Source organism: Diospyros lotus, chromosome 6 (assembly GCF_014633365.1).
Source record: "Diospyros lotus cultivar Yz01 chromosome 6, ASM1463336v1, whole genome shotgun sequence".
Classification (NCBI taxonomy): domain Eukaryota; kingdom Viridiplantae; phylum Streptophyta; class Magnoliopsida; order Ericales; family Ebenaceae; genus Diospyros; species Diospyros lotus.
In genome coordinates, this window is record NC_068343.1 from 2,891,828 (window position 1) to 2,908,967 (window position 17,140).

Genomic DNA, 17,140 nt, shown 5'->3' on the forward strand with positions numbered 1-17,140 from the left:
TTAAGAGTGTTTGATTATGATTTTATTTTTTAAAGAATTTTCTCTCCAAATCCATCCGTCTCCTCCCTATCTCCCCCTATCTCTCTCTCATTCGTTCCTCCTAAACTCACTGCTCTTCCCTTCCTCCCCCTAGTGTTGGTTGTAGCAACCATCGCCGCCGCTGCCATCTTCACTGTCCATCTCTCTCTTTTTCTCTCAAACCCACTTCTTTTCCCTACCTCTCCCAATCGCTGCCATCATCGGTTGTAGCGGCCATAGCCACCAAAACCCTCTCCAACTCCGAGCTCTGTCTCTTCATTTCTCATAAACACAAGCCATCGAGGAACAAGGCCGACGCCTTGGAAGCGTTTGTGGCCAAGCTCTTCGTCGCCATCTCTGCTGCCAAAGCGGCCCATGCCGAGTTATAGATGGGCCAGTTCCCTTACAACGCCGATTCCATTCAGGCGATCGACGAGGTCGTGCGCAAGTTGAAGTTGTCGGAGCTGAAGCATAACTTCTTGAAGAAAAACATATGGTTCTTCGCCGCCTCATGTAACCATCTTGCTCACTGAGATTCAGGAGCAATAGTCTCTGATGAAGATGGCGACGAACAAGGGGAAGATTTGGTGTCGATTTCAAGAGAAAGTCGAGGTTGAAGGAGCCTCAAGAGTGATGAGGGAGTCAGTGAATTGCCTAGAAAATGAATTCTCTCCCCTCCCTGAGAATTCATTTTCCAACAAAATAAAAAAACTCATCACGTGATCAAAAATTAAAACTTGTATTTTTTGAAAAATATTGTCAATCAAACACCTTAAAAACTAGAACTAAATATGACCAATCAAGCAAGCCTTTGTTGGAAATTAAACGTTGTATAATTTATTTTGTTATATATTTATTAAAAATTAAAAAATTAAATAGTGTTAAACTTATAAGTTATTTTAATAGTTTTTTGAATAAACTATTCCTAGCTTTTCCAAATAGTTTATTTTATTGACTAATTCAATTACAAATTTACTCTTACACAATTCAAATATTTACAACTTTTTATTCTTTAAAATATTACACTCTCTTATCTCTTTCTCTAGTCGCACTTTCCATTGCCAACTTTCATTATCGCCACATTCGATAGATTGGCCACCACCTCCAGTCTAGTGTCGTCGCCATCACCTCGATCTCCTCATCCGTCATGTCTTTCGTCTCCTTTTGCTTTTAGATTGGCAGCCTCCTCTAGTCCATCGTTGTTGCTTATCTCTTCTTCTGGTCGCTTCATAGTATATATATATCTATATAACACATTAATTGGCTTAACGTATAAATTTTAACATCTATTATATTAATATTTTTAACATTTTTATAAATTAAATCTAAATTTTATCAACTTAAATATAAAAAAAAAAAAAAAAAAAGCTTTACACAACTTTAAATAAAAAAAAGCTTAAAAGCCATCTTAAAAGGGGTAAGCCGAACACCCTCTGAGTCGGCAGTGTCTTGGTCTTTGCATATTTAGTTGTAATTTTCAGTTTAATAAGTTTGTTCTAGTGCCTAATTAGTTTAGTTTACCGAACGGAGTGGTAGTTCTGTTTGATGCCCCTCTTCTACTTCTGCTTTGAGTTACTTGTACGTTGAATAAATTTTCCCTTGCCGCGCTCTGCTTTCTCGGAAAGTAAATCTGTTTGGTAGATGAGAATGTAGTATTTGATTAGTCTGTTTGGTAGATGAGAATGTTTGGTAAAAAATGAATCTCAATTCAAAAGGCTGAATATCATTTTCCAGATTGTTAATCGGGCTGCCGAGGCCCAAGCCCAACTCTTAAATTCTGGTCCAAATTTATGGGCCAGCTTCAAATTCCATTGGGAAGGATATATTATACTTCAGCATGAAACATAGAATGAGATGGGATGAGCCTTAGCGGGCCAAGTCGTGGCAGGCTGGCCGCTAGGCCTGTTCAGAAATGAAAAATGAGAGAAATTAAAAAACTAGCTGTCCAAACAAGCCGAGCCGAGTATAATATATCCCAAACTTATTTATTTATAATTTCCTAAGTTAAGCTCAAAATTAATGTTTTTCAATACACATCTAAATAGACACGTTTATGTAAAGAAAAGGATCATTGAAATCAAATAATAACATTAGCATGATATTAAGATTTCATAGAAAATGAGACAACATTGTTGGGTGTGATATATGTACATGCTGATAAGTGATAAATATTCAGAACTTCACCATTTTTGAGTTTGAATTTTAATTCGTGGTATTTCTACAAATGTATTAAATCTTGGGTCTTCCCTTGCTTGGTCTTGAGTAACTCTCATGCTATTTGGTCTTGGTGTTGTCTTGAATGTTAGCAGCGTAAGCACTTCAACTTTAATCTTGATTTTAGCCATGATAAAGATAGTATATCTTAAAACTAAAAACATGAAAATTGTAGATAATTTTCTTAGATTTTCATAAAATTTTGAATCACCTCAATTGGAGCTCGAACAAGAAAATTATACACAAAAAAACCAAAATAGTGCCACACTCACTCAGTTATGTGACCAAGTGAGCCCTCCCCACTTTGTCTTGGTTGATTTTCACTCTTGATATGGCCAGTATATCTCAAAACTCAAAATATGAAAGTTGTAGATCTCTTTATTGGCTTTTCATAGAATTTTGAATCACCTCAATCGAAGCTCGAATGAGAGAGAAACACCAAAATAGCACCGAAGCCACACCCATTCGATTTTATGACCGAGTGAGTGTGACCCACTCAAGTTTTATGACCGAGTAAGTGTTCCTCACTTGGGCTCGGCTCAACCTCATAATCTTTCAGCTTGTTTCATTGATCTCTTGCAACCCATTTGCCCTTTGGGCTCCATGTCCATGTCTTGCGACTTTTTTAAATCTTATGACTCTCGTCGTCTTTTTAAGTCTCGTGACTCTTTTGTAACTTTTTCTCTCTCTAAGTTTGCAGGGCATATCACATCTAAATAGACGTGTTTATGTAAAAAAAATGATCATTGAAATAAAATAATAACATTAGCATAATATTAAGATTTCATAGAAAATGAGAGAACATTGTTGGGTGTGACATATGTACATACTCATAAGTGACAATTCAAAACTTCACCTTTTGAGTTTGAATTTAAATTCGTGGTATTTCTACAAATGCATTAAATCCTGAGTGACAAGGGGATTGACAGGGATTCTTATAATAAAGAGCTTGTTTTTGAATGCTATAATTATATTATTTTTACTTAGAATAGTATTTTATTTATAGTAGAAAATTATTTTGTAAGTGTTTTCAACTTCACCTTATTGTGATTATTTTGACGATTTAAAGTGATCCATAGTCCGATTGATTTGATTTTTGGACAAGAGCTTTCAAAGTCGTCGTTCTTCAATCTCGACCGTGCGATTTAAATTTGGAGAGTTGAAAATATAGTATACTTTGTCCGAATATAAACTATATTTTTTTCTCTCATTTATTCTATTATTTTGTTGGTTGTTGCTATTGGATCCCTTTTTCATTGAAGCTATTGGTGCCGATTTGTAAAAGTCTAAGACGATTAGTTGTAGACAACTGATTGATTATAGTGACATCTTTGATGGATCTTTGGTCTTATAATTTTTACTCTTCAATTTAAAGAAATTTTTTAAATAAAAATTTTATGCCACGTGTGTGATTGATTTTAATCTGTTTGGACGATTATTTGTACATTTAGCTTCCACACGAATTCTTACAAATTAAAGAGATTTTATATATTAAATAAAATTAATAAAATTTTATTTTAAAAATTTTGATGAATTTATTCGGTTCCCCCTCACACAAAGATCTCCGTTCTAGCCGATAATTGATTTGATTTGCTTTCTCCTCGTAATTTGATCGTGGTATCAAGGTGATTAATGGTCGTCTTATAATTAATCTCATGTTTAATCTTTTTTGCAAATAGGTAATGGTGTTTAAAATTAGGTATTATGATACTATTTATGACGTCATCTGGTAGACGTAAGACTTCTTCCTCGGATTAATTAATTAGCCTTCGTCGGCTCGGCGCCCACCGGCACCAGTTGTAGCCTGTATTTGCGTTGGCATTCTTAATGGACTAAACTAAACATATATAGACTAATCAATGATGTATCAGTCAGTCAGTCAGTCTGTAGGGCCAATTTTAATATTTGTATATTACTATATTACATTTTGTGTTACATTAATTAATTGATAAAAATATATAAGTTATAAACTATTACCTTCTTTCATTTTCGTGGAATAATTGACTCAGTTGATGAATTGTATACTTTTTTTCCACAGCATGCTGCCAATCAATAACCCAACATGTCTCCATCGAAGGTGCACAAATTTGAAAAATATCAAAAGGATGTGGAAACTGGTGTCGTCCCTTTCATTCATTTCGCTAATGGAATCAAAGGAATTGGAAACTGGAGCCGTCCTTTTCTTTCAATAATGAATGAATCGTCGTCTACTAAGACTAACCCTCCCTCCCAAATGTTTTCAAGAGGATTTTGCGACCTTATCAGCTTATTCACAATATATATTATCATGCTCAAAAATTTGGTAGAGGTATCGTTTCAATATATAAATCTAAAACTGAGTTTTTTTTTTAATTTTTAATTTTTAATTTTTAATTTATTTTGAATTTTTTATTTTAATAGTTTGTTTTTAAAAAATTAAAAAAGTATTTTATTTGAAATTTTGAGAATAATTTTTTAATGACATTTAATTTAATGAATTTAATTATTCAATAAATTAAAAATATTTAATATTAATATATTATTAAAAAATTATACATTTTAAAGTTAATTAATTTTGTAATATTTTTTCCTATTATAAGAATAAAATATGAATAAATAAATAAATTAACTTGAAACAAAAAGCATAAAAATAAAAATTAAAGAAAAACATAAAATTAATTACATAGTAATAATTGCATAGGATAATATTGCATCAAACAGGTCAATATTAAGTGAGATATAATTACAAATTTTTCAATACAAATGCCAAAAATAAACATAATTTAAAAATTAAAATAATAAAATAAAATTACAGACTCAGAGTTCGACAACCTGATTTTTCATAATAAATAAATAAAACTAAAAAAATTATATTATTTAACATACATACATACATATATATATATACACACATGCATATCAACATTATACATATAAAAACGGCAGCAAGCCAAACGGGCCTTAAACAAATGCCGATAGAAAAGCTTCTGAAGTGTGTGTTGGATGGACGAGCAAAAATAGTAGTTGCGAATAGAATTTCCCTTAAATGTAAATCTACTTTGGAGAAAAGGAAAAGTCCCTCTTACTTAGCCTTTGAAAAAATCAAACAAGAAATCAAGTCTCCATCATACGGTACCCTTAGAACAAGTGGATTTTATGATCATAATTCAGCTCGATCTCTCTGCAATATTGGGAGCCAGCCCGACCCACCCAGTCCCTGACTTACTGTGTGTTTTATATTTATATATTTATATTAAAGACAGTTCCCTAATTAATTAGTAAGTTTCCCCGTCGTCTCATTTTCTAAATCAGTCAGTCATTTCCTAATGTTAATGTTCAGAGGAGAATTCTGTTTGGAAATTTCGAGGAAGCAAATTAAACCGGCCGGTTGTCGAAGTCTATATATCCCAGTCTTCTTCATCTCTGCCGTGCATGTGACGCATCAAAACCTTAATAGCTTCTACCCCTCGATCGGAATAGGATATATATATATATATATATTAACTAATTATAAACTCTTCAAAAGTTAATAATGCCTCCATATATATATATATTATATTTGTTTTGAATTTTTTTTTTTTTTTTATAAATGATCTTCTAGAAATGGAGTCATGAACTGTTTGTATTGTGGCTGTGTTTTTCCATATTTATTATATTTTGACGAAGACCGTTCAAATATGCTCAGAACTAGCTAGACTGCCTAGACCAATCATGTCTCCTATACTTGCACCAACTACTCGGCCTGTTGGCCCGCAAAAATTCTAACGTCCGTGGAATTCATAGTTCTATAGTTGCTTTCATGGAAAACGTGGATGGAGATTCCAATTAAGACCATAAATATTTTCACACTCACTGTCAAATTAGAAGAAAGAAATGTGCATGGCCTCATCACCACGTCTATATAAACTCATAGGAGGTGAGCCATGAAGAGGCATGGATAGAACAAGAAGTTAAGAGGTCTCTAGTCGCAGGAGAGATGGCGTTACCTGGCAGTGGCAGCCATTGTAAGTGGCGTCAAAGCGCCATCCTCATGCGGCTAAAGCTCTCTCAGCTTCTTATTTGTGAAACAAAATAAGAAAAAGTGATGAGAATATATATATATATATATATAGAGAGAGAGAGAGAGAGAGAGACGTATGAGCTAGCTAGGGCGCATGAAAATTGGCATGAAAGCCACGGAGACTGGAGACGGCCGGCATCACTGAGAATTTATATATATAGGAGTTGGGGGCCTATCGTCGCAGGAGAGATGGCGCTTGGCACATGGAACCTGCCGTCCGCTGGCTGCGGCGGTGTAAGGTGCAACAAACGCCATCTCTCTTGTGACGAGAGACCCTTCAACTTCTTTAATTAGCTGCGTGCCCTTCATCTTCATATGTGACGAGAAACCTCTCTCTCTCTCTCTCTCTCTCTCTCTGTGAAGATTAAAGAGTGTCGTGATATTTCTATAATTGTAATTTGTTCTTCTTGTTGGCTTCTTACTAGTTAATTGTTATTTATTCTTTAAATTGAGCCTTAAATTGCCGTTGAATTAAAAAAATATACCATTTTAATTATGTGGATATATATATGCACACACACACGAGTAGTTTGCTCTAAAATGCATATAAATACTAATTTTGCATTTGTATGTAAAATATTGTTTCTTGTGTTACTAGCAAAAGTCGTCTTTAATTAGACCTAAAGATTTATGAACGTAATCTTTTCTGGTTTCTGTAATAAAAGGTGACATGCACATGTTACGGTGAAAGAAACAAGTCAGTCAGCCAGCAGGGATCCAAGAAACAGAGAAAGGGGCGTACGGTTACTGTCCTGTTCCCAACCACAGGAGATTGCGCCCACTTGGCCAAAATCGTTATCCCATCCTCCTCCTTATTGAATCTAATTGTTTATTGTTGTGATAAATCAGTCATTTTGGCAAACCAACCATCCATTGATATGAACAGATGACATCAGAATCAAGTGAAGAGTGCTTAACATTTCCTTCCTTTCGTGTGAGTTGGTCTATGTTACACCAACATAACTATCAAAAAGCCAGCTCAGTTTCATGGTAGTGTCTCCTTCCTAACAAACATTTTCCATCCTTTTTCTCGACCAAGTTCCCTGACTCCCTCACCAGCTCCTCCAAGGGAATGCCAAGATCCGGCGAATGGACAGAAAAGGACGAGGGCATGTAAATATCAGCTATATAGGTGTTATTACATCAAAATATTGCCTTAGTAGTCAGTTCTCCAGTTGATTTCTATCCACCAAGTCACTTCAGTGCCTCTAGCCCACGAGCGATCGCATATATGCTCCTGGCACTGTCCTATTTTTACTATCGGCACAAGTTCGGAACATACTTTTTGTGGTGCCATCTTCCTTCTTTCCCTCTTTCCAGTCTATATATTGGCATCAGAAGAGCCTTCCTGAAGTGAAAACTCCACCTACGTGCACTACTGCCTTGGTCGGAAACTGTTACTTGATAACAGGGACTTGATCAGATTTTCCAGCCTTTTTGCACCAGCAGTGGGACGGATGACTGTGGTATTTCCCACAACAGAGCATGGATCTTTCCTATTTTCCGCGCTTCCAACACACCAGCCACCAGGAACTGCCATGTCTTGACCGCGAAATAAGAGTCCGTAATCAATCTTGTCAAGCACTGGATCGTCCCGGTGGAACTTCCTAGCAAATGGGGGATTACTACTGACCATCATTGATGTCATGGAGCGTGAGGTAGTGTGGGTGCTGCTTGGGAGGATTGTCCCACGATATGAAATGCAGATCACTATTCACAATGGTATTGCGGAAATCTTGAGCATTAAAGATGACAGTGTGGAAATAACCTTGAGGGGAGGAGAGAAAATTTGTATAGTACATGAGAACCGTTCGAGCTAAGTTGTCCCATCCCCAAATGCAAAAATCAATAAAAGGCCGAGAAAGAGCCATCCAAGCACAAACTACAAAATAAAGGGCAGACGTGTGGCAAAGTAGCCTATTCTTAAAATAGCCAATATCTTCCAATGTTTAAGACTATATGCCACTGAAGACATTATACACACACACACACACACACACACTCTTTTCCTAAAGAATCAACTCCAATATTGATTTTGACAGCAAATCACCCCGGTAGTGAATTTTGTGTATTCTTGTTCCCTTTTGTTGTATCTTTCAGACAAATTTATTAACGCCTCACGAGAAAAACGTCACAAAAGAGATCAGTGGCACAAATGGTTAAGTTGTTTGTTCTCTCCTGGAGAACTTGAAATGCTTATTCATGTAGACAACAAAAGGATAAGGAAAGAGTCAAACACAAAGTTTAATTTCTATTTTTTAAGAGAACAAAAACAAACACAAAACAAATGAAGCCAAACACATGAAAACTCGAAGAAAAATCAAACATGCCCTTAGTTTTTTGTTTGCCATTTGTTATGGCTGGTTTAGAAATTAAAAACTCATGTGTAGGTTTTAGAACCAACCTATTTCTCGGCCTAACACAGATCAAGCGCAATAAACAAAATACAGAAATAAAAAATACAACCACAACTCACACATACAAATCAGCGATACAGCGAGATACGTGTTCGGATCAATAGATCTTACTCACGTCAGAGGTTCCGCCTCTAATAGTCAATCTATTAATTTCTCAAAGTTACAACCGATTACAAGATCTCAAAAGAAAATAAAACAATATTGCAAAAATAACAACTAAAAATAGAATCTAAAACAAGAACAAGCATAGATTTGTGCAGGCCGATATCAAGGTGTAGGATCTGTTCTTTTCAGTATACCAATCTCTCACGCCTCAGGCGCTTAAAATAACATAGAGATTACAAGCAACGCTTTACTTACCCAAAAATCTTACCATAGAAACAACGTATCGATCGAACGAGAAAGAAGAATTCACAGGATGTGTGTCGTTTCAAGAGACATCGATTAGGGTTTCAAAGAGATAGCAAGAGAGATAATGAGAACATTCTGGAGATTAGGGCATTGGATTGCCCTTTTATAGTAGCGCCAAAATGGATCGATGAATGGGCTGGACCAATAGCAAATGCAACACAAAAATGAATATGGACTGGGCTTGGCCCAAATCTAATATCAGCCCACACAAAACCAATAATGACCCACATGATTTATATATCAACAGAATATATTTAAACAGTATTTAAATTCAAATCAAGTGAATAACAAATGCAGCTCAACAATTTCATATAAAAATTATGCAATCAAATTTGATAAACTAAAATATAAATGAGAAATCATTTAAGCAATTTTGAATCACACAAATCCATATCATGGAATTCAACAGCTGTTACTCAGGTGTACAGGAAATATTATAAATGTTGGTTTTGAGTAGCTTCTGCCTTTTGCCTTGATCCCAGCAAAATACTGGTCCATCTATCGTAGTTGTGGATGCCTCAAACCATCAATGCATTTGTTAGTGAAGGGTTCTATAACCTTAATGATAGGATATTCTAAATAAAATTAGATATTAACATATCATAGCATAGAGATCATGACACTACAGTCCATTACTCATGGTCTCACCAGGCTCGAAGGGCATGCACTGAGGTACTAAAGCTTGTTATTGGCCCCTCAACAATTCATTATAACCACTCTTTGAGCAAGAACTGAGATTCCTACTGCAAAAGATATAAGATGAAGCCATTTATTGGCATCTAACCAAGAAGTAAATATTAAACTTCTTCTTTCAAGCAAGTCCATGACTGCCTAAAACTGTTGCCCCACCATTCCATCAAACATGCCCATTTCAGTGATTTAACACCTAAAAGACAAGACATATATATCACTGTAACCGCAGCGCAAGAAATGGAACAGTGATATGGACATAACTTCAGAAGTTCGTGATCATCATCTGCGTTCAAGCAAGAAGTGAACGCAAAGTGTATTTCGAGCTCCATTAAGAAAGTGTTCTCAGTCACAAACAGCTTCAACAAATGTAGAACAAGACATTATTTCTAAGCGTTGTGATACCATATCCAATAGCTTTTAATTTATAATAAAAAAAGAACCACAAGTTTATGAAGTTATAAAAGATATGGTAAATTGCACCTGTAACGAGCTTGAAGGCTGTTGGCACACTTCTTCGCTGTGTAATCCAGAAAACATCACCTTTCTCGGACATGTACAACCCGGGATCAATGATCGCTGGTGTTGGTCGCCGAGACCTACACATTTCCAGGTACAAAATCAACCATAAATGCTTCCCACTAGAATTAGGAAAATAAGAAAGTAAATCAAATAGAAAATATGTCGATAACCTATAAAAATAATAAACCCAACGCTGATGAATAGAGGAGCGGCTTCCAGTCGTATATTGGGCTGATGAGGCCCAATCCAACTGGCCCTCTGGGTTTTCTGGTCCAAAGTTTTGGGCCGCTTTCAAATACTGTTTGGTTTTTTATGCTCGGGCCGAGTTCTTTCAACTTTCCGCCTGCAATGCCGTAGAATGGGCGGTTCAATGAATGTGAATTTAGAGTTCCTTTGTCACGGCGCGGATAAGGTTTCAGGGTTTCACTACCTCAGCGCTAAATGCTCCCTCCAAGACTCCCGCCTCCGGTCCTCTCTGTCGACGACGGCAATGTCTTCGACGAGTTCAACGGGATGTTGGGAAAAAAACTCTCGCACAAAGCCAAACAATTTTCTGTTAGTCTAAAAATCAAATCACAAAGTAATAGCAACAAACACAAGAACATAAAAATAGAACTTCCCTGTGAACACCAATGAAGGTTTCAACTATTCAAAGCTCATCATCACCTACAGTGAACCGTCGAGAAGCTCTCCTAATCCGAAACCCCAATGGCCCAGCTCGGTACCAGCACACAGCATAGGAGATCACACAGAAATGGTTCACTCAGAAACCCAACGATTTCCACTCGATTTCTCTTCTTTTTCACGCTTTCGTCCCATCGAACCCACAAAGGTTTTATAGCCATCAAGAGGTAAAACCGAAAGCCAGCAAAAAATCCGTCAAGAAGGATAAAAGAACCAAGCTTTCGGAAGAGATAGGGATGGCGAGATAGGAGGAGAGGATAAGCTAGGTTTTTGGACGGAGTCACAAACGGCCAGGGTAGAACTAGGTCAAAACATGGGGGAAAGAAGCATTATATACCTGGGATGAGCAAGGGTTGGTTTGGCCGAGCTGGGCTCTAAAATTGGGCCTGAGCTGCTGGGCAAAATTGGCCCTACCTCCTCAAAGGCCCTTTGGGCTTTCTTCTACATTTGGTGACTGCACATTTGGGTTGTATCCACACACTATCAATCCTGGGCCTTAGCCTATGATAGTGTGGCCCACCTGATCATCATGGCCTTGGGATGTTTGGTATCACAAACAACAAATCTCCACTTTGATACCAAAACCATCCAGCAAATCGGGACCCATAGAGAATGCACAAAAACACGCATAATGCACTAAGCAAAAATAAATAAATAAATAGCACACAGCAATATAATAGCACTCAGCATAAAAAATAGCACACAGCAACAACACATAGCATATCAGCACTTAGAAAAAATAGTAGTTCACACAGAACTGATTATGTAATTTTACCAATATTTAAGAGTGATAGGCAGCTCCTAAATTTTGCTAATGTGAGAACCTTAGTACCCATATCTGAGGGGTTATAATCAGTCATAATTTTCTCCAAATTAATAGTATTTTGAGACACTATGTCACGTATAAAATGGAGTCTGATATCTATGTGTTTAGTGCGTTCATGAAACATGGAATTTTTGCACAAATGAATAGTTGACTGGCTATCTGAATAAACTACTACATTATTCTTTAAAACACCCAGTTCTGTGAGTAAACCTTTAAGCCATAAGGATTCTTTAATTGCTTCAGTTGCACCTATATATTCTGATTTAGTGGTGGATAATGCAACAATATGCTGAATTTGGGATTTCCAACTAACATAGGATTTACTTAAGGTAAACACATAAGAGGAAGTTGATTTCCTATTATCTCTATCACCAGCATAATCAGAATCTGTGAATTCTTTTAATTTAACTTCTTCATTTGTGCTTTTATACACTAAACCTATATCATAAGATCCCTTCAGATATCTTAATAACCACTTTAATGCTTCCCAATGCTTAGGACCTGAGTTTGACATAAACTTGCTAAGTGTGCTAACTACATGAGCTAGGTTAAGTCTAGTACACACCATTAAGTACATAATTGACCCTATGACATTAGAGTATGGCACTTTACTCATATACTCTTTTTCCTCTTCATTAGCAGGTGATTGATCTCTAGACAAAATAAAGTAGCTCGCTAAGGGTAAGGAGACTGGTTTACACTCATGCATGCCAAATTTCTTTAAAATTTTTTGGATATAAAATGATTGATGCAGAAACAAAATGGAAATAGACCTGTTTCTTTTGATTTCCATGCCTAAAATTTTCTTAGCATGTCCTAGGTCTTTCATTTCAAATTCTGTGTTTAAAGTTGTTTTGATCTCATCAATCATTTTTAAATCTAGACCTATTAAAAGCATATCATCAACATATAGCAGCAAGAACACACAACAATTGTCATGATGTTGAAGATAAAGACAGTAATCAAAAGCACTTCTTTTAAAACCAATGGAATGTGCAAAATTATCGAAACGTTTATACCATTGCCTGGGAAACTGTTTCAATCCATATAAAGATTTTTTCAGGTAACACACATAATTAGGATTATTTTTATCTTCAAACCCCTTAGGTTGAGTCATGTATATGTTTTCTTCTAGATCACCATGCAAAAAAGCTGTTTTGACATCCAATTGTTCAAGTTCCCAATTAAAGTAAACAACCAATGCTAACATAACCCTTATTGTGGTATACTTAACAACCGGGGAAAAAATTTCATGGTAATCTACTCCTTCTTTCTGTGTGAAACCCTTGGCTACTAACCTAGCCTTAAACTTTACCGGTTCAGCCCCATTTGCCCCTTCTTTTACTTTGAAGACCCATTTGCAACCCACTAAGGATTTGTCTTTAGGCCTAGGGACTAATTCCCACGTTTGATTTTTATGAAGTGAATTCATTTCTTCTTTCATTACACCAATCCATTCTTTAGCATTTTCACTTTTAATAGCTTCTTCATAAATATTTGGCTCTTTATCTACTAGGTCTTGGTAGCTAGCATACCCAATGCTAAAATCAGTTTTCAATCTTTTAGGGAGTCTTTGTGGCCTTAATTCTTTCCCTATCTCTTGCTAGTTGATAGTCATTTAGGGAATCTGAATTTTCTGTTTCTTCTTCTAGATTACTCTCATTTTCATTAACTTGATTTTGTGCATTACTCTCCACCTCATTTGGGGTATTATGGATAAAAGTACTAACTTTCTCCACCTTACTCCTAGTGTTTTCTAGCTTGTTTTCATTCTCTAAGTTTGAGTCTTCCTTAAGGCATGGCATTTCTAATTCATTAAAGGTGACATCCCTACTGATTATGATCTTTACACCCTTTTGGCTTCTATCCCATAACTTATATCTCTTTACTCTTTCGGGATACCCTAGAAAGACACACTTTCTAGCTCTAGGTTCTAATTTGCCCTCATTTTGATGTATAAAGGAAGCACAACCAAAAGTTTTTAAAACAAAATAATCTGCACATTTTTCATACCATTTCTCATAGGGGGTATCACCACTTAAAGCCACTGAAGGTGTCAAATTAGTTAAATAATAAGCAGTCACTATAGCTTCTCCCCAAAATGATTTTGGCACACCTAACCCTAGCATCATGCACCTAACTTTATCTAACAAAGTCCTATTCATTCTTTCGGCCACTCCATTTTGTTGTGGAGTGTAGGGGACAGTCCTATGTCTGGTTATGCCACTTTCAGGCACAAAAGTTTTCAAAATCAGAATTACAGAATTCTAGGCCATTATCGGTTCTTAAATATTTCAGTTTTCTCCCTGTTTGATTTTCAAATTGTATTTTCTATTTTTTAAATTTTGAAAATGTATCTGATTTTTCTTTTAAAAGATATACCCATACACGCCTAGAGTAGTCATCAATTATAGATAGGAAATATCTATTTCCTCCAAAAGTAGGATTAGACCCTGGTCCTCACAAATCTGCATGAACATACTCTAGGATTCTAGACATTTTATGATTGCTAGAGGAGAAGGAGAGTCTATGGTGTTTACCTAGGACACAAAAGTCACAAAATGACAGGTCTGACACTTGATCCTTGCCAAAAACACCCTTATCACTTAGATATTTGAGACCCTTTAAGCTAATGTGTGCTAACCTATTGTGCCATTTTTGTGTGTGATCCGTGTTAAGAGAGGCAACAGTGGAAATTATATTACTTAACACTCGTACATTGGTTAAAAAAATTCCATTTTTTCTTACAGCTTTAAAAGCCCTAAGTGCACCCTTAAATATTTGGATCATCCCATTTTTAATCTCACCTGTGAACCCCGATTTTTCTAGTTCCCCAACAGAAATTAAATTCCTACTCATTTGAGGGATATATCTTACTCCAGTCAATACTAGCACATAGCCATTTTCAAATTTAACAGTTATATCTCCTACACCAGCTACTTTGTATGCCACATTATCACAAGTAACAACATGCCCATTATCAGAATCATGTAAATGTGCAAAGCAGTGTTTTCGAGATGTAACATGAAATGAAGCACCAGAGTCTAAAATCCATTCATGCAAATGGGTGTTCACAGACAAATTAATTTAAGGTGAATCAGAGTTTACCAACATAAAAACCTCACCAGATTCACATTTTGAAGACACTACATTAGCCTCATTATTTTCCTTCTCCTTTTGTTTATTCTTTTCTATATAACAATCTTTTATATAGTGCCCAGGCTTTCCACAGCCATAACATTTTCTCCCTTTTACTTTTCCTTAGGACTTAGACCTACTTCTACTCTTATGCTTACCATTCTTCTCGAAATTCTTAAATTGTGATCTACCCCTACCTTTTACCATATGAACTTCACCATTTCTTTTCTCATTTTTTAGTTCCATTTCTCTACTTCTAAGAGAATCAATAACAATTTCAGGTGACAATGTATCTCTACCATATTTTATTGCACTTTTAACTTCTCTATAAGTTTCAGGTATGGAATTCAATAAAATAATGGCTTTGTACTCTTCAGACACTGTTTCATCACAATTTGTTATATCTTGAACCAATTTATTGAAACCATCTAGATTTTCATCTAAGTCCTTAGAGGATTCAATTTTGAAACTAAAAAATCGTTCAAGTAAGTAGAGTTTGTTAGGAGTAGACTTCACAAGGTATAGAGACTCAAGATTTTCTCACAATTCTTTAGTTGTGTTTAATTTCCCTACCTTTCTCAAAACAGAATCCGAGAGATGTAAAATTATGGAAGTGTATGCTAATTCATCCATTTCTTTTTGTTCTTCAGTTATATCAGAAATTTCAGTTTCTTTTCCTTCTTTAGATGTACTAGGTTTAGCAAAACCGATTATAGCTTTTGAAACTTTCTATTGTACTAAAATTCCTCTCATTTTTTGTTGCCATATTGAAAAATCACCTTTACCATTAAAAACACCTAGTTCAAAATGTTGTGTTGCCATTAGATGCACAAAGCAAAAAAAAAAGTGCAACAGATAGATTTTTCAGAATGCAATCAGCAACTAAACAGTCAGGAAATAGAAATTACACAATTTCAAAATCAGCAAGTTCACAAAAAAAAAATCAGCAAAGTAGATAATCCTAGTATATCTAGCAGCACGTAATGGTTACCACCATAGGGTAACCCCCAAACGTAATGACCACCCCCACACGATGGCCTGTTACTTGCTGAAACGAAATTAGGGTTAGAAGGGTCTTACCAAACTGACCGGATTAACAGTCAGTAAATTAAGAGAGACAAACCACTGAGGTTGGACTGATAGTCGAAAAGCCTCACACGGCCGTTGGTGCTGCCACGCGCCGTCGGCTGTCGGTTGGCCCAAGCTACACAAGCCGGTCGTCGAGACTCACCTCAACGTCGGGAAGCCGACGGAGGGTCTCACGCTCCTTAGAACAACTGGAGTGGAGAGATCGAGTAGGATTTTCGAATCAGGTTAGGGTTTCACGAACCTTCCCCAGACTCGAACGCAACCAAGAGATCGATGATCTCTTAGTCTCCAAACTCAGCTCTGATACCAGTTTGTTGGGAAAAAAACTCTCACACAAAGCCAAACAATTTTCTGTTAGTCTGAAAACCAAATCACAAAGTAATAGCAACAAACACAAGAACAGAAAAATAGAACTTCCCTGTGAACACCAATGAAGGTTTCAACTATTCAATGCTCAGATCAGAAAATCATCACCTACAGTGAACCGTCGAGAAGCTCTCCCAATCCGAAACCCCAATGGCCCAGCTCGGTACCAGCACACAGCATAGGAGATCACACAGAAATGGTTCACTCAGAGACCCAACAATTTCCACTCGGTTTCTCTTCTTTTTCACGCTTTCGTCCCATCAAACCCACAAAGGTTTTATAGCCATCAAGAGGTAAAATCGAAAGCCAACAAAAAATCCGTCAAGAAGGATAAAGGAACCAAGCTTTCGGAAGAGATAGGGATGGCGAGATAGGAGGAGAGGATAAGCTAGGTTTTTGGACGAAGTCACAAACGACCAGGGTAGAACTATGTCAAAACATGGGGAAAGAAGCATTATATACCTGGGATGAGCAAGGGCTGGTTTAGCCGAGCTGGGCTCTAAAATTGGGCCTGAACTGCTGGGCCAAAATTGGCCCTACCTCCTCAAAGGCCCTTTGGGTTTTCTTCTCCATTTGATGACTGCACATTTGGGTTGTATCCACACACTATCAATCCTAGGTCCTAAGCCTTAGCCTATGATAGTGTGGCCCACCTGATCATCATGACCTTGAGATGTTTGATATCACAAACAACACGGGATTAGAGTTTCGTGGCATCTCAGTAAA

At 36.4% G+C, this 17,140-nt stretch overlaps 1 pseudogene; it reads right to left on the bottom strand.

Annotated features, from left to right (window-relative positions):
* Positions 1-7,646: 7,646 nt before the first annotated feature.
* LOC127803653 (beta-glucuronosyltransferase GlcAT14A-like) lies at positions 7,647-10,496 on the bottom strand (annotated as a pseudogene).
* Between the last annotated feature and the right edge of the window lie 6,644 nt (positions 10,497-17,140).